Consider the following 15,278-nt stretch of genomic DNA (forward strand, 5'->3'; position numbering starts at 1 on the left):
TTTTTGAACTTTAACGCCTCTCCTTAGGAGATAAATATTTTAAAAAATACGTGTTATTTTATTTATTTCGAACAGTATATTCACACAATTTTATAATCTTAATTTTAAAAAACATTTCTTCACACAAACTTCACCACCTCTCGTCAAACCTGCGGTAGGCACTCAAGGAATATTTCCTGTGCGTTGCGTGTCTCTGTCAGTCACGGTAATGTTTTATTGGTATAGATGAACCTGCAGCTAATGTTTGTCGCTGGAATTGTGACTCATCCGATATGATGACATAACTACTTCATAATAACCTTTAGTTAATCAAATTACCTTTGAAACTATTTTTACACATTATAGTTTAATTTTGGTGAATTTCCATCATTAGTAAATCGAACTATATTTTTTTGTAAAATTTAATGTAAACATCGATTTTCATTATGGCATAAAAGTTTTATGCACAACATAATTTACAAGTATTGTTTTCCAAATGCTGGTGCAGTTACTAAATGTAGTTAACTATATATATATATATATATATATATATATATATATAATCAGTTGGCAATTAGAAAAGAAACATCCATTACTCTTTCAAATAATATGCGTTGAGACAGCTGAGAAACACTACGTAGCAAGACGAACTTCCTTCTCCATGGTGTCTAGCGAAGCCATGCTTCTCTTGCGATCGTTAGTGAGCATCCCACAAACCACATAAAAGAAATAAATCTTTTTACCTAAACGCAACACGAGACGACATATGTTGGCAAGAATCAGTACTACCTGCAACAAGTTCTTTAGCATGAGATAAATTAACTCTCGCTGATGAAATATTAAAAAAAATTATATTTAAAAATGGTTCCAATTTAAAACTCTTAAAAAATATCTTCTACTGTTAGTCTCAGTAACTAATATGGATCCTTATTCGGTGTTTGCCGTCAGGCGTCAGGTGTCAGTTTTGTAGCAAAGAATTCTTCCTGAGAAAGAATAGTAGACAACACGAGAAGAATGACTTTGTTAAAAATTCACTACGCAATATGTTACGATGAGTTCGATGTAGCAAGTCTTTTACGCAAAGAGAGCTTAAATATACATGATTAAACTTGTAACGCTAAGCCTGCTTACATGCTAGAGGACAGCGATGGATCTACTAATCTAAAGAAGTGTTCTGCATTACATCAATAATTTTCCTTGTCTTGAACGAGATTTTGTTCATGGCTCTTCCGATCTCAACAAAGAACATAAATTGAAGTACGATGATGATTTATGGAATAATGATGATAATGGAAGAATCCTTAACATAAAAAGTGAGAATACTTTCAAGCCGAATTCAAGTAGAGCCTCTGTACTTTGTAAAGATTGCGGACTCTTCAAAAAGGAAGCTTAAAGACGATGAAGAAGCTTCGACATCAACGATTTCGAATTCTTACAGTAATCCAGGTGAAGACATTGACTTCTACGATGGTGTCGACAGTGATTTTGAGGCTGTGGACAAAACCAACGACTTTGAAGAACCACATAAAGCTGTCAGGATCGAAAGGTGTAATGAAGCTCTGAGACTGAATCGGTGGAAACATCGTCATAAAATAAATAAGTCTGATCAAGCTTATGATGAACACTGGGAAGATAGTATTCTTAAAAACATTAAGAACCTACATTCCAGGACGATGGTGATAGCAGAACGGATTGATTATATGTCATGTGAAGATCCTAACATTTTAGTTGATCGCCTGAGACTGTTGGTGGCATCTGTTCGTAGAGGAAACTATGTACTCGCATATCGACGAAGTATCGTCCATACTTAAAGATCTGAGGGAAGCTGGCTGCATATGGTAATCACTTGTTTAACTTTCATGTGTATAATATTGAAAAATAAATCTATTATTTAGATTTAAAAAAATGTTTTATTTTTTGTAAATTGATTTCCAACTAAGACTGAGATCTCGTAATACTGCTACCTCTTCGTTTATTGTGCTTCCTCTTTGTTAAATGTGCTTCTGATTGTGCTATCTTTTCGTTGATTGTGCTTCCAATTGTGCTTTCTTTTCGTTGATTGTACTTTTTAATGTGCTTCCTTTTTTGTTGATTGTGTTTCCTATTTGTCACTTGTGCCCCAATTGTGCTTCCTTTCGAAGATTGAGCTTCCATTTGTGATTCCTTTTCGTTGGTTGTTCTACCGATTGTGCTTCCTTTTCGCTGATTTGGCTTCCGATTGTACTTCCTTTCGTTGATTGAGCTTCCGATTGTGTTACGTTTTTGTTGATTGTACTTCCAAATGTGCTTCCTCTTTGTCGAATGTGCTTCCGATTGTGCTTCATTTTTTCATTGTCGATCGTTAAGTCTTTACTCAGGACATGATTGGTCTCATGGTTGGGAAATTTTTGGTCTATAAAACTGACATTGATCATGACCTGGTCTCGTGGTCCGAAGACACTTGGTCTATACGTATACCAATCTACATGAACTGTTCGAGATGTATTTTAAGTACCTATCGAAAAATTAGATTTCCATGTTAGGCATAGCGACAACGTATTTAATTCGTTGGACAGGTTTTTTGTCTAGTGTTGATTTTCGTAGAGCGAATGATTAACTTTAGGGTTGTTTTAATTAAATTATCTTTTTTGCATTAGCCAAAGAACAAATAAAGCTCTGTATGCTATCGAATAAATCATTATTTCAACAAGTCATTTTTTATTTTGGGTATTTTTCGAATTTTTATCTAAATAATTACAGAATTTCAAGATGGTAACAAAGATGGCCGACAAAATGGTGTATATCGTGACAGTTGACTGTCTGGTAATACGTCACTCTAGTGGGTGAAAATTAAACTAGCATGGTGACAATGCACTTTAGCAGACAAAAACAAAAAGGTCGAAAACAAGATGTCAGCCTACATCAAACGAAAATAACATAGTTACCATGAAATCATAATGGCCGATGTAATACCTGCCTTGGAATTAGTGGTGGGTGATCATTCTGGCGGTGGCTTCTGTGTAGGGAGGAGATATCGCCATTTTTAATGGAATGGCCTCACCTGGTTCGAACTGAGGACTCCGTCTTGTGAGTTTTTTATTAAAATGTTTTTAAATTAATTTTTATGAATTTTAAAATATTTCCCAGATTTTTGGATGAATAGTACGGACTTTCAAAAATGTTGACGTGACATAACTATCCAAAATGACGAACGGTTTTATAATCCAAGATAGCTGGTGTGACATAAGCAATATTTTATATTTCAATTTTATTAATTTTTAACTATTTTTTTATTAATAAATTACATTTTTACTCATGCCAGAAATCGAAACGAGGACTGAAATTGATAAGGTAACTGAACGTTTGAAGTAATTTTTTTTTTATAATTTGCTTAAATTGTATGGAATCTTTTGGTACAAATTACAGAATTTCAGGTTTATGGACAAAGTCAAAGTCATGACCTCGGTGGCTTAGGGCGGCTAGCTTTTAGAAGTCTTAAACCGCTTTTTGGAATTTTAGTTTTTTCTAAGCCATATATATTTTTTGAGGCATTTTGAATTTCGAATTTTGAATTTTTGAGGAATAAAAAGGAAAATTTTCACGAAAAACGGGAAAATTTTCTACGAAATATAAAAATATTTTAAATATTTTGAGGAACTTTAAGTCACTATTGAGGAATTTTGAGGAAATTTGACAACATTATGGCCACCATGTTGTCACAATCCAGGATGGCTGACCCCACCACCGACACCACACTGCGACTCCAGGCGCCGGACCGGCTAAGATATACTTCTTACATAACTTTGTTATCCCTGTTGTCTTTTACAGGTGTTGCCATATTCTAAATAACTGTTTTATCAAGGATAGCGTTAGCTTATCAATATACTTTATTTTTCATGCAATACTTTATAAGCATTTATGTGGTTACGTGGTAAACAACGTAGCATCCGCAAGTAAAATAAGTCCATCAAGTAAGAAAAAAATATAATGTAAATTATTTTGTCACAGTCATAAGCATTGCATCATTTTTTTCACAGCTATACGACAATACGTAATATCTGGTGACATAATTTAGTGACGAAAAATAAAATGCAAATTATCTATACTGATGAATTTACCAGAATAGCTCTTAAACCAAAGAAATATTTTACAAATTATTCATTAAAATAGAACATGAGATTTTGTTTCAAGAACGTACCTAATCTTTCTTTACGTTGTAGTATTCCAAAGGGATAAAGATTAAGTAATTTCCTCATCATATGTGGGTGGTATTATGTTATAATCGTTTTATTCTTGCTTATAATTTATTTTGAATCTGTGATTTAAAATTATAAATACATTTAAAATGGGTTTATATATTTAATACTTGTTTATTTTATGTTTTTATAGATTTTCAATAAAAAAATATATTTCAATCAATGTATGGACAAAATGTTTCTATGCTGCCTTATCTTAAAACTCTTTAGTTTTAGGATTTCATTCATAGTAGTATAAAAAATAGGTTTCCCCAATGTTTTGAAAAATCCATTTTCCCATACTTTTTGGGAAAACAATTTCTTTTTTGAGATTCATCAATTATTTCTTAAAACTAAAGAATTTTACGCCAAAGACTGCATATAAACAGTGAATACAAAGCTTTATGCGGCCTGAATTCAGGTTCTTAGTTTGCCAGTTTTGAAATTTTTTTTTAATTCCCGAATAATTAAAAATATTATTAATATAACTTTATAACATTAAATACATACTATTAACTACGGTTGCATTGGATATCATGGTATTCAAAATCATAGGGAAAAAATATAATATTAGAGAAGCAAATCTATTTAGGAAACTACAACATTAAATACGCTTGCAAGTATATCCCTCGGAAAATTTGGTTGCACTCAAGCACACAATTCGCTTTCCCTGACAAAGTTTGGATGTGAATTATCGTTTTAAAAAAAAAGTGAGCTTCCTGTGGCGCTTCCAGCTTCAGTGACTCACCCGGGAACCTGTTTGGTGGGACTGTCGGTGGAGTGGCTTCGTAGTGAAGAGGTTAGTCATCGTGAGTTGTCTCCCCCCCCCCCCCCCCCCTCCAACCATAAAATTCCACGTCAAAATAAATTATAGTTGGGGCCGGTAAAATTCGCAGTATCAATTACCTTCGTGATGGACTCATCTTCCTCTTTTAAGTCAGGAAAATGACTATGTCCTGTACTTTGGCTGCTGCATTCTGAGATGTCTCAGGGACGGGAAAAATTCGCGATTTCGATGACCTCCAAGATATAATACAGTGTCCTCTGAATACTCGGGTAAATAACACCAGTTCATTGGCTGCTGGCTTGTGAGTTATCTCAACTGTTTTGCCTGTGATTTTATACTTTATTGGTTAAGGGTTTCTCATTGACCCACAGTCAATAGTAATGAAAACTAGAGGTTTATGTATTAGAATTTCTAGCTTATGCGAAATGAATCAGTGAATTTTCCTGTCTCTGACAAATATTTTTTCGAGCTTCTTTTGAAAATTTAATGCGTACGTTCCATTTCAGGTCGTAATCTTACTTTTACGTTGAATAATTAGAAAAGAAAATTGTATTTGATGTTTACTGGGATTACGGGTTTATTAATGCCTTCCCCCAAAAAAATAGGCTATAAGCCAGTGGCAAACAGGCAAACAATAGGTTGTGCATTAATGATAAAGGTTACAATGTGGCAGCCGGCAATGAACGAGAATATTTATTTCACCCTTGTGGTCTACAATAACGCAAATTTTGCAGGTTTTTGATAATTATCTGTTAAAGTTACATACATTCTAAACGTTTTCATACGTATGAATTAAGGACAATTATTTGAATTTCAAAACAGAATAATATTTTGGTTTTAAAATAAATGTTACTGGATACCTCAAAATATAGTTTGAATTTCTTTCAAAAAACGAACTAAGCTATCGAAACCAGGAATTTAAGCATACGTAGGTAGAAACCGGAAAATGTTGCAGATTTATTTTACGGAAGGCTTAAATTTAACGACTTGAACCTGTTTGCTGTATCAGTGACGTTCATGCGCCAATAAAAATTATTGATCTTAATAAGTGCCGAAAAATGTGCCACCAATTCTATATAGTCTCGCAAACTAAGCAGTCAATGAACCGATGACAAGCAACAAGGTCAGTCATTGAACCCAAGAATTTTCCTTGCATAGATTTCTGGGAAATTGGTATTGTTTTCTAATTACAGTTTGGACTCAGCCAATACGCGCGTTACAAAGTAGATATCATATCATCAAATTCATTGGCTTCTATCCCACTTTACCGTTTTCCTGATCACTCAAGACATTATCAGAATTTTTTTTTTGGATTTGGTGATTGGTTTGTAATCCTTCTGAAGGTAACTAATACCGTTTAGTACAGTTTAAAAAAAATACATTTCAAGTGAACGAAGATTTTCATTCTATACTGTCGTCAATAGAAATGGTGACTCATTGCGAGTCAGTGTAGTATGAAATTCACTGTAAATTGTTCGTACGCTAACGATTTTTTTTTGCGTGGTGTAGATATTTAAGTGGATAGTATTCGAAAACAATTTTCTTCTAATATTTCTTTTTTTTTTGCACAATATTTAAAAAAATTCATAATGAAGCCTTGTTTGATAATTTATATATTTTTTACTACAGAACAAGTATATTAAATGGTTTTTATGAACATCAAGACAAATTTTTATACCACTCATAGCATGTACTGAAGTTATTAAAACATGTGGTACACATTTTTGTATAAGCTGTTCGAGTGTAGCCTTCGCCTTCAAATACTTCATTAAAAATCAACACCTCAAAAACTTCATTCAATAAATAAAAATTCGTTTTTTTCCAATATTAAAAAAACATTAATTTTTCATGGTTTTAAAAAAAAGAATCAAATTGTTTTATTGATTCACGAATGCTATTTTTTAAAAAGTACTTTAAGACGGATGTTATTACGAACGGTAAGCCCAGAATTGTATACCAAACGATTAATGCTTTCAGCACAAGCTAAGACTGACATAAAAATTTACCTTTAAGTTAATAAAAAAAACATTAAACAAGGACTTGTTTAATGGAAAAATTTTCTTACGAACAATAAAATTTTGTTCTATTATTAAATTTTTTTAAAGTCATACGCAAAAACACGGAATTTTAGAAGCAGAATAATTTAGGGTACTGCCCTCTTAAGGGCGATTCACTGACGTTATTTACTGCAAGCATCTCAAGTGTGTTGTCACGATTCGACACTCATTCAATGGCAGTTTTGCTACTGGCCCAGACGTCTGCGAGTGAACTAATTTAGGTAGGGGCTGGAAAAATAAACGCAGGTTCAATGACCTCTAGGATAGCCTAAACTATCATCTGCTCTCTCGGGCAAATGTCACCTATTCATTAGCTGCTAAATTTCGAGACGTCTCGACCGAGTAACCTAGTGATTATAGCCTATATTTCTGTGGTTGATGGTCTCTAATTGCCAACAGTCTTTATGATAAACTGCTAGCCAGTAGCAGTATCAGACCAATATGAACAAGTATTTTAAACTTAGCATATCTTGAAATGAATCTGCAAATTTTTCCGGTCTTTTACAATGGACCAGTTTATGATACAACCAGTTTGTGAAAGTTAGCCAATCGTATTCATAGACATTCGTATATAGGGTCCGGAATAATTCGCGGTTTCGATGACCTTCAGGATAGACTCTATAATCCTCTGCATAGTCGGCAAATGGTCTTCTGTACTTGGTTACTGCATTCTGCAGTCTCTCACCTGGGTGACCTGTGATTCGATACTTCTTTGGGTGATGGTGTCTCATTGGCCCAAAATTCTCCATGTAAACTGTGAGCCAAACGCAAATACATCAGAAAGCGTGAGTATTTTAATTTTAGCCTATCGTGTGATCAATACACAAATTTTTCTTTTCTCTATTCCAGTATGAGGTATGATCACCAAATACGATGAATAATTATATTACAGTAGGTGTATTTGGTTCATCCTGGGACACCGGCTCATGGCTGGGGAGCCGGGGAGCCACGGCGGCCATCTTGGATTACGTCACTTCCAGTGGCCATCTTGGATTACGTCAATTCCGGTGGCCATCTTGGATTACGTCACTTACGGTGGCCATCTTGGATTACATCACTTACGGCGGCCATCTTGGATTACGTCACTTCCGGCGGCCATCTTGGATTGCGTCACTTCCGGCAGCCATCTTGTATTGCGTCACTTCCGGCAGCCATCTTGGATTGCATCACTTCCTGCGACCATTTTGTTTTTATCCGCCATTTTGTTTTCTAGAACATCCCGACATTTCGAGTTTCATCCGCCATCTTGAAAATCTTTGTTTATTATCCGATTTTAATGAAAAAATAATTTAAATTTAAAAAAAAAATAATCAAAATTTTAAAATAAAATTTAAAAATATATTATTTAATAAAATTTTATTTAAAAACCCTATGCATCAAGTACCCCACTCCTCTACATTGCGAATATACCATCTAGCCCCCCTACCCACTCATCTGTTACAATGACATCGTCATCGAACACCCCACTCATTCCTGTTACAATTTTTCGTTACACTGCTTTCTTTAAAATAATTTATTATCAAAATAAAAAATATATACCATCGTTGTCTGCGGAGGCAGCCATCTTATTTAGTGGAGACCGCCATCATGATTTCATCTGATGGATGTTATCATCGGGTGTAGGTTTCTAAAGTACGTTAGTGTATGTAAGGTCGAGTTTCAATTCTCTACCAACATTATTATGATCCTTATAAACAAAAATCTACAAAAATCCACAAAAAACCACAAAAATCCACAAAATCCACAAAAATCCATAAAATCCACAAAAATCCACAGTCATTTCGTTGTTGTAACCACCATTTTTTCTTAAAGTCTTATCACTTATAGGTTTTGACTAAAATATATGTTATCAATACTATCGTTGTGGATGCGATGGTTAAAGTAATGATAATTTAAAATTCTATAATAGTAAATTCCAGGCACTTATGAAAAAACATGCAATAAACCATTATTCCACATTCACCGAGATAAAACAGGGGTTGTAGAACGTTTCAATCGTTCTTTAAAGGAAGCCATGTGCAGGGAGGTCACAGCAAAAGGAAGTTATAAGTGGATTGATATGTTACCGGCATTATTAAATGACTATAACAACAGAAAACATCGAACAATCGGTATGACCCCGGCTGATGTAAAAGATGATTCACTCCTTAAAACTGTTTATTCTAACATAAATAAACTAGAGGTAAAAAACCTAAAGCACAAATTGGAGAATTTGTGCGCATTTCAAAATATAAACATACTTATGAAAAAGGGTATACACCTAACTGGTCTACAGAAATATTCCGTGGTGTTAAAATACGTAATTACCGTCCGAGAAGTTACTACTTGGAAGATTTACGAGGTTCAGCGATACGTGGTGGATTCTACGAAGCAGAAATTCAACCTACCAAGTACCCGAATGATTATTTGGTAGAGAAAGTGTTGAGACGAAAATATTATAGGCTGTTTGTAAAGTGGTTAGGATTTTTAAATCTGAAAACGGTTTGTGGTTTTTTGTGGATTTTTGTCTATAAGGATCATAATAATGTTGGTAGAGAATTGAAACTCGACCTTACATACACTAACGTACTTTAGAAACCTACACCCGATGATAACATCCATCAGATGAAATCATGATGGCGGTCTCCACTAAATAAGATGGCTGCCTCCGCAGACAACGATGGTATATATTTTTTATTTTGATAATAAATTATTTTAAAGAAAGCAGTGTAACGAAAAATTGTAACAGCAATGAGTGGGGTGTTCGATGACGATGTCATTGTAACAGAGGAGTGGGGGGCTAGATGGTGTATTCGCAATGTAGAGGAGTGGGGTACTCGATGCATAGGGTTTTTAAATAAAAGTTTATTAAATAATATATTTTTAAATTTTATTTTAAAATTTTGATTATTTAATTTTTTATAAATTTTAAAAAAAATTCATTAAAATCGGATAATAAATAAAGATTTTCAAGATGGCAGATGAAACTCGAAATGTCGGGATGTTCTAGAAAACAAAATGGCGGATAAAAACAAAATGGTCACCGGAAGTGACGCAATCCAAGATGGCTGCCGGAAGTGACGCAATCCAAGATGGCCGCTGGAAGTGACGTAATCCAAGATGGCCGCCGTAAGTGATGTAATCCAAGATGGCCGCCGGAAGTGACGTAATCCAAGATGGCCGCCGTGGCTCCCCGGCTCCCCAGCCGTGAGCCGGTGTCCCAGGATGAACCAAATACACCTACTTATTACGAACAAAGTAATAAGCTTACATCAAACTACAACTAATCTCCTTAAAAATACTCTCCTTGGCTAGTGGCGCGCACTTATTCCAATGTTGATTTCACGATTGGAAAGAATAGCCTTCGTTTCCCTCTAAATTTCAAAACTTTTCCTTTTAGCACGACCCATTTTTCTGGCCTTAATTACACATTATTTGAAATCCATAATTAAATGTGGAAAAAGGGTTCATTCATTTAGTAGCAAGTAAGGATGCAAACCTTCGCACTCTAGGACTGTGTTAGTGATAGGACAGCAGATATTTGGACACGCCCCTCTACGACCGTGAGCCAACGATGCCCAGCTAGGAGAGAAGCAAAAGCAAGGGAATCAGGTAGTGCCAATGAACAAGGGAAAAAAAATTTTCTTGCAAAGAAATCAACCTATGGGAAATAAACATGGGTTGACATAGAATTCTACCTCTAGTTAAGATGAATCCATGAAATTTTCGGGTATGCGATAGACACTATAAATACAACCTCACTCTTCTGGCTCTGGAAGCCGACTAACAAGTCACAACTTGTTAGAACTTGACTCTGACAATCGCAACAATAGTCGGGCTTATTATTTAAAATAAGTGTAGCATTTGTAGTAGCAGATATAGAAATTAAGTTATAATATTTTTGATCACACCACATATATGTGAAGTGTGTATATAAACATTTGTCTTCCAATGCTGTATTTTATATAATTTTCTTATTTGTGTGTGTTTACTATCTCCATTTGCTTGATTTCGTTAGTAGCTACTGTTACGAGTAATGTGAGAGCGAAATATGGGTTCGTAAGGGATAGCCAAATTAATTTTTGTACCATTTTATTAATTACAAATATCTACGCCTTACATTAAATAAGGAACGACTCTCAGTCCAATATCTGTCCATAATTTACACATTAGCCTGCACACTGGAGCCCGGCTCGACAGTGGCTCGCACCTCTGCCAGTCTCTGTCCGCACACCGCAGTCCTCGACGACTACTTCACCACTCACCCACGCCGCGCCGCTACACCGTCCCGGACTGTCGCTACTGCCGTCCTGAATAGCTAGCGCAGAGGCTATCGAGACTCGCGGGTCGCCCTCGCTGGTGTCGCTACCAGAGAGACTCTTCCCCGGTGGCCGGGCCTTCAGTCGCGTACAATCGCTCCGATGCCACCGCACGGGTATCTCTTGCGTCACTCGCCGGTAGGAATAGACACTCTCCACTCCACTACTTTCCTCTCCCGCGTGCTTGGTGGCGGGGCCCTTTTATACCCGCGGAGGCCAGGCGTGGAAGCACCCAGAAGCCGCGTTTGACGTCACGAATGTCCCTGGCCAATGGCGCAGGCCTCGCCCATCGCCTGAGGCGACGACCTCCAGAACTCTCCGGACATCTCGGCAGCACTCCATGGCTCTTCCAGGTGTTGCGGGGAGCAGGGAAAGGCCGTGATTGACAGGCTCCTAATGGCCAGGTTACACGGCGTCTCTCTCGCTGGGGGGCGGGAAGGGGTTTAGGCCTACCTGACTCGGCCAGAGGCAGCGGGCGCCCAGCGCAACAATATCATGCCATTTCTGTATTTTAGTCATTAAGTTTTCATGTTATGAAAACAAAATTTGTGAACCATGAATAGGGGAAGGTATTTTTCGCAAAAAAAAAAAAAAAAAAAAAGACCTTTTTGTTGGACTGCAACAATCCTTCCAATTGGCGACCGTTGTGCAATTGAAGCCAATGTATTAATTTTTTTTTGGTTTTCTTCCACACAAAATTTATGTGGTTCGTTTTCCTGAGGTGGGCTTGTACCCAAAAGATAACTAGAGGAAAAGGTGTAAAAACGGGCACAGGTGTAAATATGGACACCCCTCAAGAAGAGGATATGGGAGGTGCTGCAGACTGGCGGCCAGTAATGTAAACAGTGGCCATTGTTGCTATATGATAGCAGCAATCAGTTGGAATCTTTCTTTCAAGAAGTGTGGAAACAGTTTCAGTTAATGTGTGAATTGGTGTTCGTTTTGGCCTGCAAACCTTTGGCAGGTATGTGAAATCGTTTTATTTTCATGTACTTTGTGTTATTTTAAAATAATTTCACAGTGGTATTCGGTAACCAGAGATCCTAAGCTACCTTTAGAAGCACCCATATAGTCAAGCATTCTTTTAGGTTATGTGTGGTACAGGCCATCTTTCTCTGGTGATGATTGTGTAAATATGGGCACCCTTCACTGGTGTAAATACGGGCCTCCATTTAAAAGGGGCCCATATTTACACCATGTTTTCTCTTAAATTTTATCTTAAACAATTATAAGGACATTTAAAGTTCTCCTACCTCAAAGCATATGTAAGTTTTATTTTATAATATATTGAGTAATGTGCAGCATATAACATTATATACCTACATTATTTTATTCACTTAGTATAAGCTAAAAAAAATCAATGTGAGGGCATTGTAGCAGTTTTTCCCTATTGAAATATGCTAGTAATTATTTTCTGGTTGTTGCAGAATGCCAAGGACTAAGGAGCGTTATGAATGCAAGAACAAGAGGAATCAGTGGGATAAATCTCAGATGGTACTTGCTATCACAGCTGTAAAATCTAAGGAGGTTTCTGTGAAAGGTGCCGCAAGAAGATTCGGAGTACCACTTAGTACTCTGCCGAGATTTCTTAAACTTGATAAAAGCCCCGAGCAAGTGGTTCAAGAATCAAGGCTTGGAAGGAAACCATTTTTAAATGCAGAGCTCGAAAAACAGTTAGTTTCTTACCTCCTTGTGATGGAGGAAAAAATATTTTGGGTGCACTTTGACAGACCTGAGAAGAATGGCATATTTACTTGCCCAGAGAAATGGCTTGACAACCCCTTTCAAAAATGGAGAGGAAGGACGAGCATGGGCTGACCTTTTTCTTGAGAGACAAGGATCAGCTATGAATTCGCATACCCTGTGGAACATCCTATGCTCGAGCTTTGGGTTTTAATAAAGAGAATGTAGCTGCTTTCTTTGATCTCTTGGCAGATACTTTTAACAAACACTCATTCCCAGCAGATCAAGTGTAACGTGGATGAGACGGGACTGTCCATTGTCCAGAGCAGAATTCCTAAAGTGATTGGGATGAAAGGAAAGAAACAAATTGCAGCTCTAACATCCGCAGAAAGAGGGGCTACAATTACAATTATCGCAAGCATGAGTGCTTCGGGTCATTATGTCCCACAAATGATAATTCTCCCTAGAACAAATATTACCCATGCTCTGATGATAGGCTGTCCCGATGGTGCAGTTGGTAGAGCCCATCCTTCTGGATGGGTTCAAAACAATTTGTTCACAGAATGGTTCACTCACTTCATTGAGAAAACATGCCCTACTGAACAAAGGCCTGTTTTACTCATCTTGGATGGTCATTATAGCCATGTTCGTAATCCAGATGTAATTGACTTGGCAAGGCAGAACCATGTGACAATCATCTCGCTTGCTCCTCATTCAACCCAAAAATTACAGCCCCTAGATAAAACTTTTATGGGGCCTCTGAAGTTGTACTACAGCGAGGCAGTGAGTATGGTTGCAACAGAATGGGCGTCCTCTCACACCCTATGATGTTATAAAGGTTTTTGGCAAAGCCTATGTTCGTGCCCAAATGGCGGAGATAGCAATAAATGGGTTCAGAGTAAATGGAATATATCCTTTGAATCGCTATATCTTCAATGACGCTGACTTTATAGCTGCTGAGTTGGTAGCAGGAAAATTTGCTCCATAGTGGCAAATAATGTTTCTGAATCATGTGCTCCTCAACATGCTTTCTGTTCACCATTAACATCATCTGCCTCTCCTTCAAGTTATCCTGATATAAAAGCACATCAGGCTCCTTCTATGCCAATTGATGAGGCTCTTGAAATACCAAAATGTTCCACAGGAACTTCAAATGCAGTTTCGCCATTTGACATATCTCCTGCCCCCAACATTAAGAGGAGAACCACCACTCGGGGGCGCAAAGCAGCAAGGTCCACCCTCATCACTGGATCACCATACAAGATGCAGTTGACCAAATCGCTTGACGAAAGTGCTCACAAGAAGAGGTCGTTGAGTTTTCCCGGGGCAAGAGACCAGCCAGGAGGTAGGGGCAGAAAGACAAAAGGCCTTCAGAAAAAGAAAATTCAACCCACGAAAAGCTACATTTCATCATCGGACTCATCAGACTCTAGCGACCGTCCCCTTGTCGACAGCGATGAATTGAATATAAATGATGGGGATACACCAGACTCGAGCGATGCAACTTGCATCTTTTGCGATATGAAGTTCTCTGAAGACACTCGTGGAGAAGTGTGGGTTAGATGTGTTATGTGGCAGATGTGGGCACACTTGGATTGTGCCGGGGCTGAAAGAGACATTTATGTTTGCGATTTCTGTAAATAATTTTTGGTGTGATGTTCTGTGTAACATTTTGAATTATTTATCCATTTTAAAAAAGGTTTAAAATAATTTTTTTTGAGAGGGCCCATATTTACACCCCATTTTTCCAGAGGCCTTTTTTAAAGCTTTCTGTATATCTTTGTTTTGGAATTGAAAAAATAGATATTAATAATAGTTTTGCCACCTATAATGTAGTAAATATGTAATAGTAGTTAATGAAAGTCAATAATCTATAATATTTTTAAAATAAATTAACTTTAAGACAATAAATAAATATGGTGCCCATATTTACACCTTTTCCTCTACTAAGCACCAAAAAAAAGACGATAGTAAACTTTAAAGTCGGCTGCACTATCAAATTTTCCAATACGTTGTATCAAATAAAGATGGATGGCCATGACGGCACAGTCACAAGTGCAGCCATATTTGTGTGACAAGTTGGATTACTTTAGTTTCTATAAAATATTTTGCATAATGGACTATTTCTAAAATATTTTGAATGATGGATGCGATTGTCCAATCAAAATCGTGTGTAGCAAAAACGGAATGGCATTTGTTTCCGTCACAACGGATCTTTAAAATGGTGATTAAAGAGATTATAAAAGTGAAATCAGAAAAG

This window comes from Bacillus rossius, chromosome 1 (assembly GCF_032445375.1).
Source record: "Bacillus rossius redtenbacheri isolate Brsri chromosome 1, Brsri_v3, whole genome shotgun sequence".
Lineage (NCBI taxonomy): Eukaryota > Metazoa > Arthropoda > Insecta > Phasmatodea > Bacillidae > Bacillus > Bacillus rossius.